This window comes from Mytilus californianus, unplaced genomic scaffold (genome assembly GCF_021869535.1).
Source record: "Mytilus californianus isolate M0D057914Y unplaced genomic scaffold, xbMytCali1.0.p SCAF_5, whole genome shotgun sequence".
NCBI classification, from domain to species: domain Eukaryota; kingdom Metazoa; phylum Mollusca; class Bivalvia; order Mytilida; family Mytilidae; genus Mytilus; species Mytilus californianus.
The window spans coordinates 89,725,430-89,743,941 of record NW_026262701.1 but is presented as its reverse complement, the minus strand read 5'-3'; the positions used below and the strand labels follow the sequence as shown (position 1 = coordinate 89,743,941).

At 32.8% G+C, this 18,512-nt stretch overlaps 2 long non-coding RNA genes across 4 annotated transcripts in view; one reads left to right on the top strand and one right to left on the bottom strand.

The window, feature by feature from the left end:
* Positions 1-18,512, top strand: part of LOC127701730 (uncharacterized) — a 384,212-nt gene that overhangs the window by 236,368 nt on the left and 129,332 nt on the right. The window lies entirely within an intron of this gene.
* LOC127701728 (uncharacterized) lies at positions 3,176-6,204 on the bottom strand. Its single transcript, XR_007982168.1, has 3 exons — positions 5,760-6,204; positions 4,260-4,339; positions 3,176-3,781 (listed from the first exon to the last, which is right to left on the bottom strand). It is a non-coding gene; the product is annotated as an uncharacterized LOC127701728 (long non-coding RNA).

Sequence of the window (18,512 nt, the reverse complement as noted above, 5' to 3'; positions counted from 1 at the left end):
AATTTATTTGTTTTCGTTGTGCACATATTTTTTGTAAATTATTAACGAATTGGTGACAAGTAATTTGCATTCGACCTGCAATGCTCCCTTACCGGGTCGTTGTATTCGAACTGTTCGTTGTTCATGCAGTTACTCTGAGTCAGTGATGATTATTTCATTTTTTTCGTCTTCAACCTTTTATAGACATTTGTTCTATTAATATATGGATGCATAATTTAGCTGCTTATAACAAAGCGGCTTGTTAATTAGTATGCATGGAAAACAGAATAATTGAATCCAGTTTCCTATATTTTTAAGACCACTGTATTTGTCAATGTGAAATCATATAATATGCATAAAAAAACATGGTGTGTCTTTTTCTTTTCTTTTCATCTTATCAATAAAACCAATAAAAGAGTTTATAGAAAAAAAAGATGTGGAATGATTGCCAATGAGACAACTCTATAAGAGACCAAATGAAACAGAAATTAACAACTATAGGTCACAGTACGGCCTTCAAAAATGAACAAAGCCTTATAAAAGGCCTGGAAATGACAAATGTAAAACAAATAAAACGAGAAAACAAACGGTCTAATTTGTATGTACAAAATAATGAACGAAAATCAAATATGTATAACACAGCAAATAACGACAACCACTGAATTACAGGCTCTGACTTGGGACAGGCACATATAGAATGTGGCGGGGTTAAACATGTTAGCAGGCGCCAACCCTCACCTATAACCTGTGCTATGGAGGAATAGTACACCATAAGAACAAACCATAACAATCAGTTGAAAAAGGCGTAACTCATCAGATGGATACAAATAGAAATACATCTATAACAAAAACAGACTCCTTGCATTTATTTAATAAACCAGCTATCTCCACCCTTTGACCACAACCTGTGATATATCCCAGGCGCGGATCCAGTCATTTTGAAAGTGGGTTTCATTGGGTTTAGTTTTTTTTTATTTGGGGAAATAGACAGTCTAATTGTTTGTATGTTTTCTTAGCGTGGATTTAAATTTTGAAATCTCATCAGGATAATGCATGTAAGGAGCACTATTAACACTTAAAACACCAAGTCTGAAACTCAAACACAGACTGTATGTACATAGTTTGTAAAACGGGATTCCCCACTATTTCCTGTCATTTCTTATTTACTTTTGTGTTCCAAGAACAGAATTCAAACCTTCAAAACAACCCGCTAACTACTTTTTCATGTAATATATGTTTCTACTGGGGCATAACATGTTGTGACCAAGTACACTACCCAGGTTGTAAAGCACATCTTTAATGCTAAACATGAGGTTCTCCGGGGTAATAAGCGATGTCTTCTCGGTCCACTCTGACATCCGCCCAGATACTCATGATAAAATTCCAATAGTAAGATACCAGGACGGGTTCATATAGAAACGTTTGAAAGCAGAGAAAACTGCGCACCTTATGTTCGGAATGACTTTAACAGATGACCATACAAATACTCAAAATCAAGGATAACAATAAGGCTGAAGTAATTTGGTTCAGTCACGGGTGTGTTAATAGTTAATCAACTATTCCCAGGTTCTATTATTTAATTAACTGTTGACACAGAGATATACGTCTCGTTGTAAACAATTAAAATGATAAAATGGAAAGGTTAAAATAATTGCAAATACTTTTACACATTTTAACTAAGAAAAAATATTCCAAGTCATTCAATGCCCATGACTAGAGGCGCAAGGCTAACTAATCTCCATGGAAATGAGATATGCTAAGGTGCGGATCCAGAATTTAAAAAAAAGAGGCCCGAGGGGGGTCGATCCAAGTCTATGCTGTACCATACATGAAACCCATACATAAGGGTGTGGGTCCCTTGACCCTCTAAATCCATCGCTGATGCTGAAAATGCCAATAGTCAATACAAGCGTGCATATCAATTAACTATCACTGATTTTATCACCAGATTCTCATAAGCATGACTTAGATGAAGGGGGCATATAATCTCACTGGGAATGATATGCTACTGCTTATACAACTGCATTACACATGTCATTGCCCTAGCTACAGTTTAATAGTGGTTCTGAACTTCACTTCAATTCAACTGAACCAATCTAACTTTAACATGTAAACTAGACAATAGTTTCAAGTTCAATGGACAATGACTGAGGGGAAATGGAAAATGACCTCTATGGGAGGAATCATGAATATGTTTGCCCTGAAATTAAATTAATCAGAAACTTCAATTTCTAAACTAAGCAAAATCCATGGATATGAGATTTGCTAATATATGCATGCTTATACAATAGCATGCAAAATATGATAGAGTTGAAATAAGGTTTTCTTAAGTAACCTAAACACAGACTTGTTCAAACAGCGACACCAAGCTATAAAGCGCACACACATGTCTCACCTTAATGAATTCTTAGAGGCAAAACAAAAACCATCAAGAATGTTCATAACAACCAGGTGTTTGTTGGCATGCACCTCTTTTTTAAACATTTCATGAAACCATATAATGAAAATCAGATTTATATTTTTATATTGTGTAACACATAAAGGATAATCACCCTGGAATGTAATTTAGAAAATACCGTAACAGTATGTTTTCACTGTATTACCTAACAAAAAGCCCAATATGGTTGCAAGAGCTAAACGGTATCAGATTGGTCTTAGCTTCATAGAGCCAGTAAACCAATACAATCAAACCTGTCAGATATCAGTGTTTGCGTTTGAAGTTCCCCATAAGTATTTTATTTTGGTTCCGATTGGAGACACACCATGGACTAATTGTCATCATAGGCGGTCAAACGTTCATATTTAGACCAAACGAGAACTTTTTCTTTTGTTCTTATTTCCAAAAGACTTCATAGACATATTGGAACAATATATATGTCTCTGAACACATGAACTGAAATGAAATCAAACCATGAAGGAATATTCTATAATACCTATTGTGAATATTGCTGTTATGTTTAGTTTCAGTGAGTTGTCTGGTTTAAGAGGAAGCCTTGATAGTTGGTTATCTTGTTGGAATTATTTTACACTTTGTAATCTTTGTGTCTTCCATAGATTGCTACACAAGGCCATACATAACAGTGACCTGTATTTTCTAGCATTTACTTTGGTCTCTACATGGTGGAAAGATGTCTCATTGGTGATCATACCACATCTACCAATTTTATATTGATAATCATACAGATCCAAGAAAATAGAAGCTACAAGTATCATTCTATTAAACATACAAAATTTCTGAGAAAGACAATTCTGTACTTTTGGATATATGGTATTAATTATAAACAATTTCAGTCAACTTGAACTTTCACATAGACAGTTAAGTTTTATGTGAGCCTGTCTGTTTTATTTAAATGGTTGACAATATATCATTTATCCATTTCATATCCTTGTGAAATTAAAATATTCTGAGCATACATATAACATGACATGGGAAGAAAGATAGTCAGACATACCAAATAGTTCTTATATTTGGGATATTACATGTGACTAATATATATGTTAATATTTTCATGATAGCAGGTCTAATAACCACTTGACTTGGTTAAAAGATTTCTTGGATTCTATGAAAAGGAATGCTTTCATTTTTGATATGCAGCTTGAAAATGTTGAGTTGATGTCTATTAGCAATTTTAAGATCTGCCATGTCTGCTGTGCAGCTACATCTTGTTTCCTGGTAATTTAGAATTAATTGCATGCAGCCACAAAGTCTAGACCTGGTATTGTTCTTTTTTTTCTATTTTTTGATGCTCTTGTTAAAACAGTTTTAAAATTTTCAACATCTTTTCTGGTAGCTCATTTTTACCTGAAAAAGAGAAGTCATATAATATAAATCAAGAATTAACAAAATTGGCATGTAATTACACATGTATATAAAGATCAGTGGCGGATCCAGAAATGTTCATAAGAGGGGGCCCACTCCAGTCATGTTTCAGTGATTCCCTATATAATCAACCAAATTTTTCCCACAAAAGGGGGGGGGGACGGCCCACTGCCACCCCCCTAAATCCACCTCTGAAAATAAAATTGTCTTATTGTTACTGCTGATTCATTTTAATATCAATTGTGTATACAACAGAGGAAACAGTTCAATAAAATTATATTTTCTAGAAGTATGTAAGATGAGTAATGTACTATTAACAAACAAGTCCATTTGCCTTGCTTATATACACAAATGACAAAAAAAGTTTTTTTAACTGAAATATAGAACTCTAATAAATGTTTGTACATTCACTGATAAGCTGATACGTCATTTCTAATAATTATTTCATATATGTACTTACACCTTAATATCAAAACAGTCTCTGTATGTACATGTATCTCTTTCTTTCCATTTCACATAACTCTACAATCAGAACAGCACCTGCAACAACCAAAATTTAAGGTTTATGAACCCTTCTGTAACCATGTGAATTACGAAATTTTCAAACTGCAATAGTATCAAAACAGCAAAAAGAGATGGGCCGTTTTGTACATATACCAAGGGGAAACTTCGTGCAAAGCATTATTATTTATTGTTTCACTGCATTTAATAGAAAAAGGGGATTTTGTGGCAAATAAACCAAGATTTTTGTAGAAAATCCACAGACTTTAAAAAAGAGATTTTTGTTATAAAATTTTAAACATAGATTACTCACTTGTTTTTCTATGATGTGCTAGCATTTATTGTTTACAAAAAGTCCTAAACAACCTTTAAATTCCAAAAAAAACTAGTGCTGAGTCACTAAAGTCGAGTGCACCCTAGAAGGTGTACTTGAATTGGTCCATATTTATATTTCTTCTAACCAATATTTTGATTTATAAACTTGTCCTAAGGAAATCATTGCTAGCACTGCATGCAATATTCCTCTATCTATCAAGCATAGAATGGTCAAGTATTAGATTACAAGGGAAAGGCTAGATTTTATTTAAAATTTACATGTTTAGCATTGAAACAACAAAAGGATACATAATTCTTAAAGAGCTCTAATTAAGAGCTTGTGTTCCTTCGGATACTAAAATTTTATATACAACCCGACTTTAAATAAAGATTACTTTACTATACTTTACTTTAAAGACTTTGAGACAAACTTGCCATATAATCAGAAATATTATTTCAAACAAAGCTGTCCAGTCTTTTGTTATTTTAAAATGGTCATCATCATGGATTAAAAAAATTCTGAGTAAATACTTAAAAGTTAATCACTTTAAATTTGGTTGCATTTATGAAAGGACCAAAACTGCTTACCATGTGCAAAGATTTTATATTGACCTGACAATTAAACAATGACTGAGAGTATACAACATGGTACATTTTTGTAAAAAAATATTCATCATCACTATATCAAGCAATGTAAATTATATAATAAAATCTAGGATGTTATTCACTTACATTCTGCCAACACTTAAAGTAGGAACTATTTCTATGTTTCGTCATGACTGTGAGGTAAACAATTTGTGAGGTGGTGTTTGATTAGCATATCAATAGAACAACAACAATGTCAACATGCAACTGCAAACTCGTTATTTTGTTGATTGATTTTATTTTTGTCATTCAATATCGAGTAGAAGAACTTTATACACCATTTGTAATAGATAATATGTCAAAAAATAGAATAGTTTATCTTTTTATGTCATTTTCTTGAAAAAAGTTGAAATCGCAAGTATCTTGCGATTTCGTTTCAATAATTTTCAATAGCACAACTTTTTGGTCGTCTGGTTACAATAGTTTTTACAGTGCGATTATTATTGTCATATAGATAGATCGGAAGATCATGTTATGAAATATTATGTGGCATACTTACGTGTCATTCTGATATATACGATCCGCTAAATCAACCTTTTTGTAAACACAAAACTCGGTCTTCCCCGCATAAACATGGCGGTTGCATTATAGTAAGGAGTTGTTTCCCCTTACTGCTTTGATTGTCACCGTCACTGCAAATGGATCATTATTACTAGGGGGAATGGAACCAATAAATTGATCGGATCCGATATGAAGTTCCCTGTAACGGAGAACCTCTAACTTTGAGGTAATATTATTAGTGTCGGTGGTCTCACAAATGAATCAGGGTGAATTGCAGGTACATTAATTAGCAGAGAATAGACAATTATCAACTTGTTATTCATTATCTCGCAGTTATTTACGGTTAATTAGCTGTATATATCCCAAAACAGGTGCTCGGAGCTAGTACTAGTCTATGACTTTTAAGTAACAATTATATTTATATTCACAATCAGTGGCGGATCGAAGGGTGATGGGATCCGGGGGATTGATTCCCCTTTTTGTGAACGATCATTGCATTTAATCAGAGACATATATGTCTCTGATTTAATGGAGACATATATTTCAGTGGCGGATCCAGAACTTTGTGTAAAGAGGTGGGGGGCTGACTGACCTTAGGGGGCCCTCTCCAGTCATGCTTCAGTGATTCACTATATAATCAACCAAATCCCCCCCCCCCTGGATCCGCCTATGTATTAAGACCCCTTTATCCTGGCTAGAATCGCCCCTGATATTACATGTAAATCAAGTCCCGGGTTAATTACTGTTAGCATAATAGCATAACGGTAGTCACAAAGAGTGTGGTAATTTTATAAAGGACGAGGATTAATAAATATACAATTCTTGAAGAGGGGGAAAGTGCACTTCACGATGATCGAAAAAAAAAGTGCCTTGCATGTTATTTTCATCATCTTGTCTGAAACAGTCTGAATAATGATTTTCAAGGCGAAGCGCGAAAATAAGTCATGTGAAATACTAACGTTGTACGGACAAACCCTTTTAAAAATCCCTCAATGTTATGTCAAATGAATTATAGTGAGGAAAAGTAAATTTAATTTAATATCAAAACTAAATATTTGTTATATTTCGCTCCTGATTTCTCAAGAAATCATAGAATCAATAAATGTATAAATTTCAATTATGCATGTCTGTGTGAGATCCATTTCATGAGATCAAGGATTTCTATAAAATCCTTGATGGGACCCTTTATATATATATGTCTCTGATACAGTTTTCTATTTTCCCCGGAAAAAATTTAAAAAATATATAATCTTTTGGGAAATAATCCGATTTTGTTGAATTATTTCCTCTCATTATTATGATAAATCCTTTTAGTTCTTCAATTTCAAATTAAAATAAATATTTCATTTTGATCTAACGACAAACTTTTTAAATTGTAGTGGCATGGTCAGTCAACTGATTAGTTGCATGGCTGATTACCAGTTTACTGGTGACCCAGTAATTTTCCATATGACAGTGGCGTGTACCCTTGGGGTGTGTATAACTTATTTTGAATACCTTAATTTTCTGGGGGAACATCCTGTCCACGTGTAATACTTAGTATATATTGCAACAGATGACATTAAACAAATTTTCTTTGTAGCATCGGTGTCCATTTCATGTTCAACCACTCAAAATTTTCACAAAAAAGATAATATAATAATATCATTAAAAAAAAAGATTTAAAAAAACACTAGCAAATAAACTTCGCAATGAGTAAACGGGGATTTGTGTTTTAAAGGGCTTATTTCCAGTATATTTCATACTAGATAACAAGACCTGAGATAACTTTTTTTTTGTAATATATATTTTATTATTTTCATATCATTCTCAAATCTCGATCATCTTAAATAAAGATGTATAAAAAATAATTTTGTTATAACTCATAAATATATGGTTAATCATAATTGTTACAAATTATAAAATGGTAAGTCAATGCCCGATGTGCCGCCGTCTGTTGCAAAACAACGATTTAATCTTTTAAATGAAAGACGTGCACTGCCTTCATCGGAATAGAGGAAAGTCCACCTAGTGTACATTAAAGAGTATCCGTTTGTTATGCTGAAAAAAAAAGAGATCATCATAAACTTTTTAGCAGACCTTCTCTTGTAAAAAAAAACAAACTTTTAACTGAATTTAACAAAAAATTATCAAACAAAACTCATTAGAAAACTCATAGTAACATTTTGTTTAGACCTGAGATAACTTATAGTAAGATTATTTATATAGAACAATAAAAGTAAAATGTCCAATCTGATACACGTACCTATAATCTGGGACTATTATACTAACTATTTTTTAGTATAATAGTCCCAGCTATAATGTACAAAATTTTGAACAGCTTCAAATATATGGCCTTATCATTGGTAATATATCATATTTGCAACAGTTATTGCTGAACGTGTAACCAAATTAAAATGAAGAAATTGGCTCGAAACCGCATTTTTTAAAGATATTTTTTTCAATCCCAAAATAGATAATAGATATGAAAGTCCCGATGAGAAGATTCACTTTCTTTTCTACCGAAGTAAATATATTAACAAAGATTTAGGATATCAATAAATTATTAAATTCATCAATTCATTAAATTTGAACATGTGAACCAAACAACGAAAAAAAATAAACGGGAAATTGGCTATACCTTTTTGGTATTAGCCATGAAGCCATGTATGTACCAGCCATTTTAACTTATTGTTTTCTTAACCTTAAAAGAATACATTTTAAAATGAACTACTTTATTTATAGTAGGCCAAGAAAAATATATATATATAATAAAAAGTTTTAAATTTTGTCAACGCTGTGCATAAAATAGGAAAAAAAAAATAAGGCTGAAAATGCACCAAATATTTATATTCAATATGAATATTCACATTTTGTCTATTACAACAATTTTTGAACAACTTGTTGTTGTAATAGACAAAATGTGAATATTCATATTGAATATAAATATTTGGTGCATTTTCAGCCTTATTTTTTTCCTATATATATATTATATGGCCTTCCAAATACCGTTTCGATCCCTAACATCACTGAAGAGACATTAAATGTCGAAATCCGGATATGGTGTACAAATTTTTGCACCTCATGTTTGCGGTGTACCATCTTTTCCGCAAGTTTATTGTTTTCTGTTTGGTATTTGATTAATATGTAAGATCCATTTTTTGCATCTGGTGATCAATTTATTTGGCAATAGCCAATGGCAGTCAGCAGGGTTTAAGAACATTAGTTGTTCGACCTGTTTGTCAAATGCGTTTTGTTAAAATATACTTTTTCACTTTTTGGTCTTTTGGAAAATGTTGTTTGTGCTGCATTTAGACCCCTCTACCAAGAAATTTGTTTTACATGCACACGTATAAAAATTGCGGTTTTTATCCAACGCAATCATAGGTTTGAACGTTGTTCTCAATTTAGACGTGTATATATATATACATATATATTAGATAACTCTTTCCTTTATATATTTAATGGAACAAGAAACGAATTCGTTAGCGAACTAGAGTAACTATAGAAATAGCGTCGTTACAGGTCTTCTGCTGACCGGCAATAAATCCTTAGCAGTAATGATAGTGGAACGTCCATTGGGCTGTGCTCAGCCACGTCCGAATGGGGACGCTGAATCCTTGCAACAACTCTTCGAGTGGACTGTAAATAGCCTGGAATTAGGCCAATTTTCTGTCCATCCTTTTTCGTTGGCAGTCGAAATTTTCCGACCGTATCACGGGCGGTCTCAATTACAAGACCTACATGTACCTATCATATATTATTCGGTACGTCAGACACACCCGACATTAATCAACCAAAAACTCAATATTTTACAGTAGGGAATGAATATCTCCCACGTTCACTTGTCCCTTGAAGGATCAATATTGAATTTCTTCCATCGCCCCCCCCCCCCCCCCCCCCCCTTTTTTTATAAGATTACATTATGACGTATGTTTTTTTTTTAAAGACCAACAAATCGATTTTTATCACCAAATTAGTCTTTGCTGAGATTAACACTAAAAAAGTATAACAAAACATAACGATTGAAAACTCACAGTTCAGTTTTTAAGATATTTTTTTCTTTGGAAACTAACAGACTAATTTTCAAAAAGTTTTTTTCTTGAACCATTATTTATGAAAACGAATTGTAAACAAAAGTTATTCTCAAATATTAATAATGATCAATGATTGTAAAGAAAAAAATCCATCATAGTAGTTTGTTAATTTACTGGCTCCATGGTGTTAAACATGTCACCTTTTTTTTACAAATAACTTTTTAAAAATATGAAGCCTTTACCAGTCGAGGCAAATAGGAAATTGCATAATATTATGAAATATCATAATTAAACACATTATTATGAAATTCAATAATATAAGTTATTCGAATAATTTTGTTGCTATATTATGAGATTTCGTAATTCATAAAATTATGGAAATCCATAATATAAGAAGAAATTTTGATTTTCAATTAATTTTTTCGTTCGTTTTTTGGACCCCTTGACTATTTTTGGGAAATTCTTCGGAGAAAAAAGTTATTTCTGAGTGGCGTTTATATCAGGGCGTTAGGAACAACAGTCAGATTTTCTACGAAACGCCTAAAATTCTCCCGAATCCCCGCTTTATGATTTCGAATATTTGACAATGGGAGGTAATCCATATCGACTAAATGGGCAAATTGCGGTTATTGCTCTTTGATAATTATATTTTTATCTTAGGTTGATGATGTGAATTTTTAAAATGTCTTTATTACTTTGCAGTGATTTACATCTGTTTACATCTGTTTACTTTAATTACTTTTATTCATCTTAAATCATATAGTAAGGCCACACCAATTAAATTCCTTGTTCAACAAACCAGTCCCCATAATATTTTTGTCTAAACAAATTTTTTTTTTTTTTTTTAATATTCCCGCTTCCAGCATCTGGAAATGTAACTGGGTGTATTTCCCGCGCCTGTTTTTCTGTAAACATTTAAGAAATGACTTTAATTTGTTTTCTGTCTATTCGAAATAGCGGGTTATTCAGTGTGCACCACATTTTTTATGTTATTTCGAATGGACAGAAAACATATTAAAGTCATTTCTTAACATTTAATTCTAAAAAGAAGTAAATCATGATAAAAACGTTGATAACGTCTCGGTCGCATGACAAAATTATGTCTATGAGCTGATAGACAAAACACTTTCAGCCAATCAGAAGACGTGTTACATCCAAAATTAAATTATTACTAAATTAATTAGCGATCGTCAGAGCGTTTTAATCGACGTCAAATCGCGATCCTTTAAACTGTCTCGAGCATAAACACATATTTCTTATCAAAGTCACGACGAAGAAACACACAACCCACATACATGTATAACACAAAAAACTAAAAAGTATACACATTAACGAACACAATAAATCCCTAAAACCTTGGGTGAACTCAGGTGTCCGGGAAGGATAAACAACTCCTGCTTCTTGCAAGACACCCGCCTTGTTTCTAATTATAAGTCAGGTCTTGTGAATGAGGAAAGACATCTATGAAAGTTCAATGAAAATCATTCAAGACAGTGAAAATAATTATTGAATTATTCAGTTCGATATCTGATGTTCTTAGAAAGTAACAGTAATACAAGAAGCCATAAATATGATGCAATTAAAAGTGGGCATTACATGTTGGTCAACAGAAAAAAACACATCAGCAGTTGATATATTAAAGAAATGCCAAAGTTCAAGTTGTAAATCAAATCTCATACCATCTTGATCAATATTGTATGAACCTATGATTTTATTTTAAAAAAAAATATATATAATTGGTCGCCTTTACTTTTGAAGCTTCTCTTCAAAAATTTGTAATTTTTTTTTTTTTTAATTTTCAAATCGCTCGCTCGCACTAATTTCTGGAGTGGAATAATCCGTAGAACAAGAAATTAAATTGCTGTGGCCTTAAAGACGTTAAAAATTAAACGTAGTTGTTCAGACTGTTGTCATTTTGAACAATAAAACATTGATAAAATAATAAATACATTTGGTGATAACGGTGTAATTTTTTCAAATAAAATAACGACAATTAACAAATGAATTTAACAGTTAAAAGTATATTTTGTTATCAATTTTGTATATGCAGATATTTACTTTATTTATTGCGTGTATAAGACACTCTGATAACAACAAAATAACGATAAAAATGGTTTCAAGTTAAATTATAAATGACATTGCCTTTTCCCTATTTTGTTGGGGTAATACATAACCTTTTGTTAAATGAATCATTGATTAAACTAGGATTCACACATTTTGAGGAGATTCAAACCAGTTTTCAATCAACAAATAAAGTTGTAGACAGTTTTCTTGTACATGGAAGAATCCTAAAATATAGCTTTGATTTATCGATAAACTCCAGATTTAGCATTATGTCTTTTTTTTAAACTGAGCCCTATCCGATATCAAATGATTTCCTAAATAGTATGCAGTTGTCAAATTAATGGTCATAATGGAACGTTAAGAATTAAGACACATACAAAATGCAGGGTATTCGTAAACGAATAATTATCTTCTGAACGTACACTATCTAAATAAAAATCTAATCAGATTAAGAAGACACACTTCTGTATAATATCATTCCGAGTGATAAGTTTATCCGACCAGCCTACAGTTATAACATCACAGTTGTTTGAGTTATTACAAAGAGATGTCTCACTATGCCTGTGATCTTGATTTAAAGGGGAATTAGTTAATATTTTTATCGTTATGAAAGTGTTCATTATACAAAATATAAATATTTAACTTAACAAATGACAAGCAGGGATACTGTGCAACGATTAAACAAATTAACACCGTATAAAATCGATATATTAAATTATTTCATATATAATGTAAAATGTATTCAGAAAAAAGTTAATCTCTTAATGAAATTTATTTTAAAATTGTTACTGATAATCTTATTTTCACAAAGTCTTAAGATTGTTAACCACAGTGTGTTTACGCACGCCGGTCTATTCACTTGCATCAAACTTTTAAAAAGTTTTAATGTCCTTATGAATGTTATAAATTGAAACTAATTCTGATCTGGTCTCCAAGATTATTTTTTTACGAAAGCATTATCATGATTAATCATTTAAAACTGATTTTAACAATAATCAAAACACTAGAGGTTTTCTTGATCTGTACGATTTATTCATATCAATTATTTATTACTTATATCCAACAAACAGGCATGATGAAACATCATTGATCCTGTATGTGTTCCAACAATGTTACAAAAGAGTGTGCGTTCAATAAGCATGATAAGTGATAAAACCTTTGAAGGACAAAATTAATGTACCTGTCGGATATTTTTATTATAGAACAAGTTGTCGTTGTGATGCATCGTTCTTTCATCACATTTAAATAAAGAAGTTATTGAAAACATCTTCGTTAAACCTGGTTTTACAGCTAGCTTAACCCCCCCCCCCCCCCCCCCCCCCCTTGTATGGCAGTCGCATACAATTCCATTATATTGACAACGATGTGTGAACAAAACAAACAGACACAATAGGTAAAAATGTCAAAAATTGGGGAACAGCAGTCAACATTGTGTAATAATCTTAATCACTATAAGGCATATAGACAAAGCACATAAGCAAAAATGAAAGACAAGAATACTAAAATTGACCATAACACAATGACGGGATGTATAAGTACAGAGCCACGTCATATGTAACAAAGAAACACAAAAAGACAAATAGACAAATAACATTAGCAAAAACATGAAAAAGGAAAGACAAGAATACAAAAATTTACCATAGCACAAAACACAATAACAGAACGTTCCATCTCTTTTGAAATTCGTCTGCGATATCCCTCAAATCATTTGGGTCAGTTGGTTATGAAATCACCTCATCTTTATATTCTTCAACTATTGCTCGGCAAACCTCGGGTAAATATTTGCTTACAGTATTCCGAGCAACTCTTAAGTCATACTGCTAGGTAGAATACTTTTCACCAGTAGCTTATTGTCTTAATGTGATGGTAAATTTGAAACTAGGCGACAAGGCTCTTCTATATAGAGTATTTTTCTTCTTGATTCTTGGTTTAACTCTTTCAAATATAATGCATCGAACATCTCTGGTGGCATTCTCAGAAAATTAAAAAAGGAAGGATCATCCTCAAATCGTAACTCGTTCATCAACTGACCATAATGACCACACTTGAGCCTCCTTTCGGAGGATAACTAAGATCAACCCCAACAGGCCTAAAAGTCTAAAGTCTCTTTTTATTCTTCTTATTCGCTTTCTCAATAACAATATCATGGCCAGGTCGTTAAGATTGTGTTTCTGTGTAAATGATTGTAGAAGAATAACTACATTTACATGGTCTTTTATTTTCATGGTTCAAATGAAGTTGATGTTTCAAACAAAACCTGGAGAGCTTTTTTTTATATTTTATCTGACAATGACAATGAGCATGACTAGAACTCGAAATGGTCGTGGTATGAACGTATAGTCATGTCGTAAGAAGAGCGTGATGAGGACGGCATGGGCGTGCTAGAATCGTACTATGGTCTTGAACAGGGTGATATAAACGTGGTAAAGTCGTAGTAGAAGCGTTGTTCGGTCGTAGGGAGAATGTGATTGTCGTAGTAAGGTCGTAGTAACGTCGCTGTGAGATCGTAGCGCAGTCTCTCTGACTAGAATCGCGCTTTTGCTACGATGGTACAGCAACCTGTACGATCTTAACACGACCTTACTGCGCTCTCACTACGCTTCTACAACGACCTGATTTCTCCACGACCGCACCACGATTGGGTTGAACATATTCAAAGTTGTTCCACGCTCATCACGATTATGAAAACCTTACCACGACCGTCGACATTTGAATTTATTTTTCGGAGATCGAAGTACGATCTGGTCTAGTGTGACGGGGGTTTATCATATTTTACTATATATATATATAAGTGATAACAAATATTTGCCACTGGACGTTTGTTTAATTTCAATCACTTGTATAGTCAGAATAATGTTTAGGGTAATTATGAACTCCCTACAAGAGACCCAATGACCAAGAAGTTAACAACTATACGTCACCGTTGGCCTTCAATAATGAGCCCACACCGTTTAGTAAGCTACAAAAGGCCCCCAGATGACAAATGTAAAACAATTCTAACGAGAAAGAAAACGGCCCGATTCATGTACAAAACAAGGACCAAAAAATACATATTATTACAACTACAAACGACTACCACTGAAATACATGCTCTGAGTATACTGCATGAGACGGGGTTAAACTAGTTTTCTGGAGCCAAACCTTCCTCCTAACCTGAAACAGTGATGAAACAATACAGCATAATAACAAACTATAAATGTACCTGAAAAGGGGCTTAAATCATTAGATATGAAATTTAGTTGATAAGGGCTTTGATTGTTAGATCATTACAAAACAGAAAAAAAAACATCTTAACAAAACACAGACCGGACGTGGCAGGATATTTATATATACCTACAACAACAAGAAAGTCACTAAGAACAGATATGAGAGGACTCGCAGTTACTGACAGTTTATTCAAAACCAATAACAACTAATAAAAAAACATGTTTCTAAGACTAAAATATCAATCAGTACACATCCAACATCTAATCTATTTAGTGTAAAGGTGTCATTAACAGTCAGAAAAAAAACCATGAATTCGTGAAATGCTGAGATACAGTGAATGTGCATAATGATATAACAATTATATTTATAGATTGGTTTTATTTTAGCGGTAACAAAATCACCAATATTCAAACAACACAGCTGTCTTTTAATACGACTATGCCAGACCCAAAGACCTCTAAATTTTTATTGGCACTATTATTCAAATGGTTTCTGTTAGATTGTCACAAACTGACCTTGTTACAAGATTAATAAATGTCGGTGTATCGCAATATTTATTAATATGGTAATACAAGTTTCAAGAAAGAGTTTGTCAATAGAAATGGATGTTTAAATATCAAAATCTAATTTCATTGAATTTTTAAAGTTTCATGTTTTTTATATGAATTCTTCAGTAGTTTTAACATTAAAAAGATTTGTGCAAAAAAAGTGCCAGACAAGTATACGACAGTGAAAATGCAATCACACAACACCGAATAACGAAAAAATGTATGACGAGATTAATGCATGAGTGTCTACATTATACTAATGTTTATTATTAATAACTCAAAAATCCAAATGGACAAAAACATGATTGACAATGTGACAACTATCCACCAAAGTTTAAATCAAGTGGATGAAAGCAATTATAGGTAACCGTAGGCAGGGTTTATATCCCTCCTTTATCTCTAATATCAAAAACAGAGTTTCTATTGTTCCGGCTAAAAATCTATGAAAATGCACTGATATGCCTGGACTGGGAATAGGATAACAGGGTTGGTGTAACCCCTCTTCCTTTTTTATTCTGTTTTTCTTTGAATTAAAAATAATGAATGTTTTTTCTCTGTTAGATATTATCGTAAACACAATCTTACTTTTGAGACAGGGTTACTTGTGCCTACCATTTTCTCTTATTTCCTACATGTATGTGTTAAAAATCACAGAAATTTTAAATGAAAAATCGTTCAAAATCATTTCACGACCTGATTTGAACCAAACTTCAAGGAAAAGATAAATTCAGGAACCTCTTTGGGAATCAGATATTTCCATTGAAGCCATAAGTTAGTGGCCTGATTCGTAACCTTGCAGGAAACGGACTTGTAGACCAACAAAAAGGAGAGTGGTTTTTGCCCCCCCCCCCCCTTAATTCTTTTAGAATAAAACAAATCTGGATAAGCTGTATACTTTGCAGTAAATTAATTTGCATTTTGATTTGCTTTAATGATAGAATGGAAACAATTTGCACAGTTGTTTTCCTCCAATACTAATAGTGACTTTAATTCAAAAATGTATTTGCTGCATATCAATATCTAGATGTTTGTATGCTTCTTTTGATCTCATTTGAAAAACAGTTTATTTTGACGGAATCGGTGTGTTTCATGGATTAACCAGTAGAGTATGGCCGGAATAACAGCATATAAGCAGAGTAAAGCTATCCATCCGTATGGCCAGAAGAATAGACATTTTTGCTATTTTCCGGCTAACCGGAAGAAAAGCCACTGCCTAACAAAAAAGACACTAAGTATAGATCTGAGAGTACTCGCAGTTACTGACAGCTAGTTGAAAGCCAATGACAACTTATAATAAAGCATGTAAACATCCTAAGATTATAATATCAGTACATATCCAACATGCAATGGATTTAGTAAAAGCCGTCATTAAAGTCAGAGAAAAACCGTGTGCCATGCAAAAAAATAGGTATCAACAGAAAATTTTAGTGATAGCATTGGAAACATATAGATAACTCGAATGTCCTAGATTTTATTGTTTACAAAAGGTCTTAAACAGTCTGAAAAAAATACAAACAAACGTCGTGCTGAGTTACTTTAGTCGAGCGCATCCGAGAATGTGTACTTAAATTGGTCCATTTTTTGTTCTTGTTACCAACTAATATTTTTATTTAAAAACTTGTTTTAGAGAAATTATTTCTTGCAAAAGCCATGCAAACAAATGTATCAAATCGAAAGAAAAGTAAAATAAAAAGGAAATCAGAAAAACAAATACACAGCTGATACGAACCAACACATTCGTTAAAATAAAAGAATTCGGGTTTGTAAAGTAGGAGTGAAACACAACAGATTTCTTTCCTAAATTGTTAAAAAATTTTAATTTGTAGTAACCCCTGGGGAAGGACGAGTGAAATGAATTGAGTGCTAGGGGTGATCCGCTGGAATCAGACTCTTTCCTATGCTATATATATATAATACATGATATGGGTGCACAGTTCAGGGGCAATATACCACAAGGTCAGATGCGGATCTGTAAAAAGGGGGAGGAACCCCGACGAGACGACGTTCGGAGATAAACTCAGAAAAACAGTAAACAGTCTGTATAATTATAAATGTAGCTAAAAAGGATGAGCTGGGACACCCTGCCCCTCCCCTCTCCCATAATCCGCCTTTGAAGGTTAATATTAACACAAAAGTATTAAAAACTAGAAATCAAGTTTTCACATGTATAAAGATACATGTCAGAAATCGTTAATTGATCAGATATTTGTAAAATTGCATTACCAACTCAAATTATATTTTAGTATTATATATTGATATGGCATTATATCAGAAGCGGATTCATGCGGGGACGTAGCGGGCGTGCATCTCCCCACCTAAAATTTGCAAAGCATGGGTTGTCTTCAGCTTAATAAAAGACATTTTGATAATTATAACTTAAGAAAATGTTCGCATCGCTCCGCTCGGCGAAAGTTTAAGTTTGTGCCCCCGTCCCCCTCACCTAAGATCCTGGATCCACCAGTCTTATCTGCCTTTTGTAAAATAAACCACATGCGAATACATTCTAAATATTAGAAAAAATATGATACTGCTGCGATAGCCTCGAGGGGAGGGGGGGAATGGGGGGGTTGGGGGGGGGGGGGGGCACTTCAATATTTTTTTGGTAGGGGTGAGCAGCTGAGACATCAAGTACCCCACCCTTTTCATATATTTGTTTGTCAAAAATATATACCTTGTCATATATCAATTAAAAAAAAAAACCTATAGATATATTTGGATATTTTTCATCTTCTAGTACATTAGTATAGAGATTTTTTTTTGGTCCCGCTCATCATCAAGTTTATGTTAAGAAGCAACGCAATTGTACACACCTTGCTTTTCAGTTTCCTCTATTTGACCCTTTTATATCTTTCATTTTGAAAAAATTCAATTTTAATAGACAATAAAATTTGTTTGGTAAGATAAATGTGGTAACAC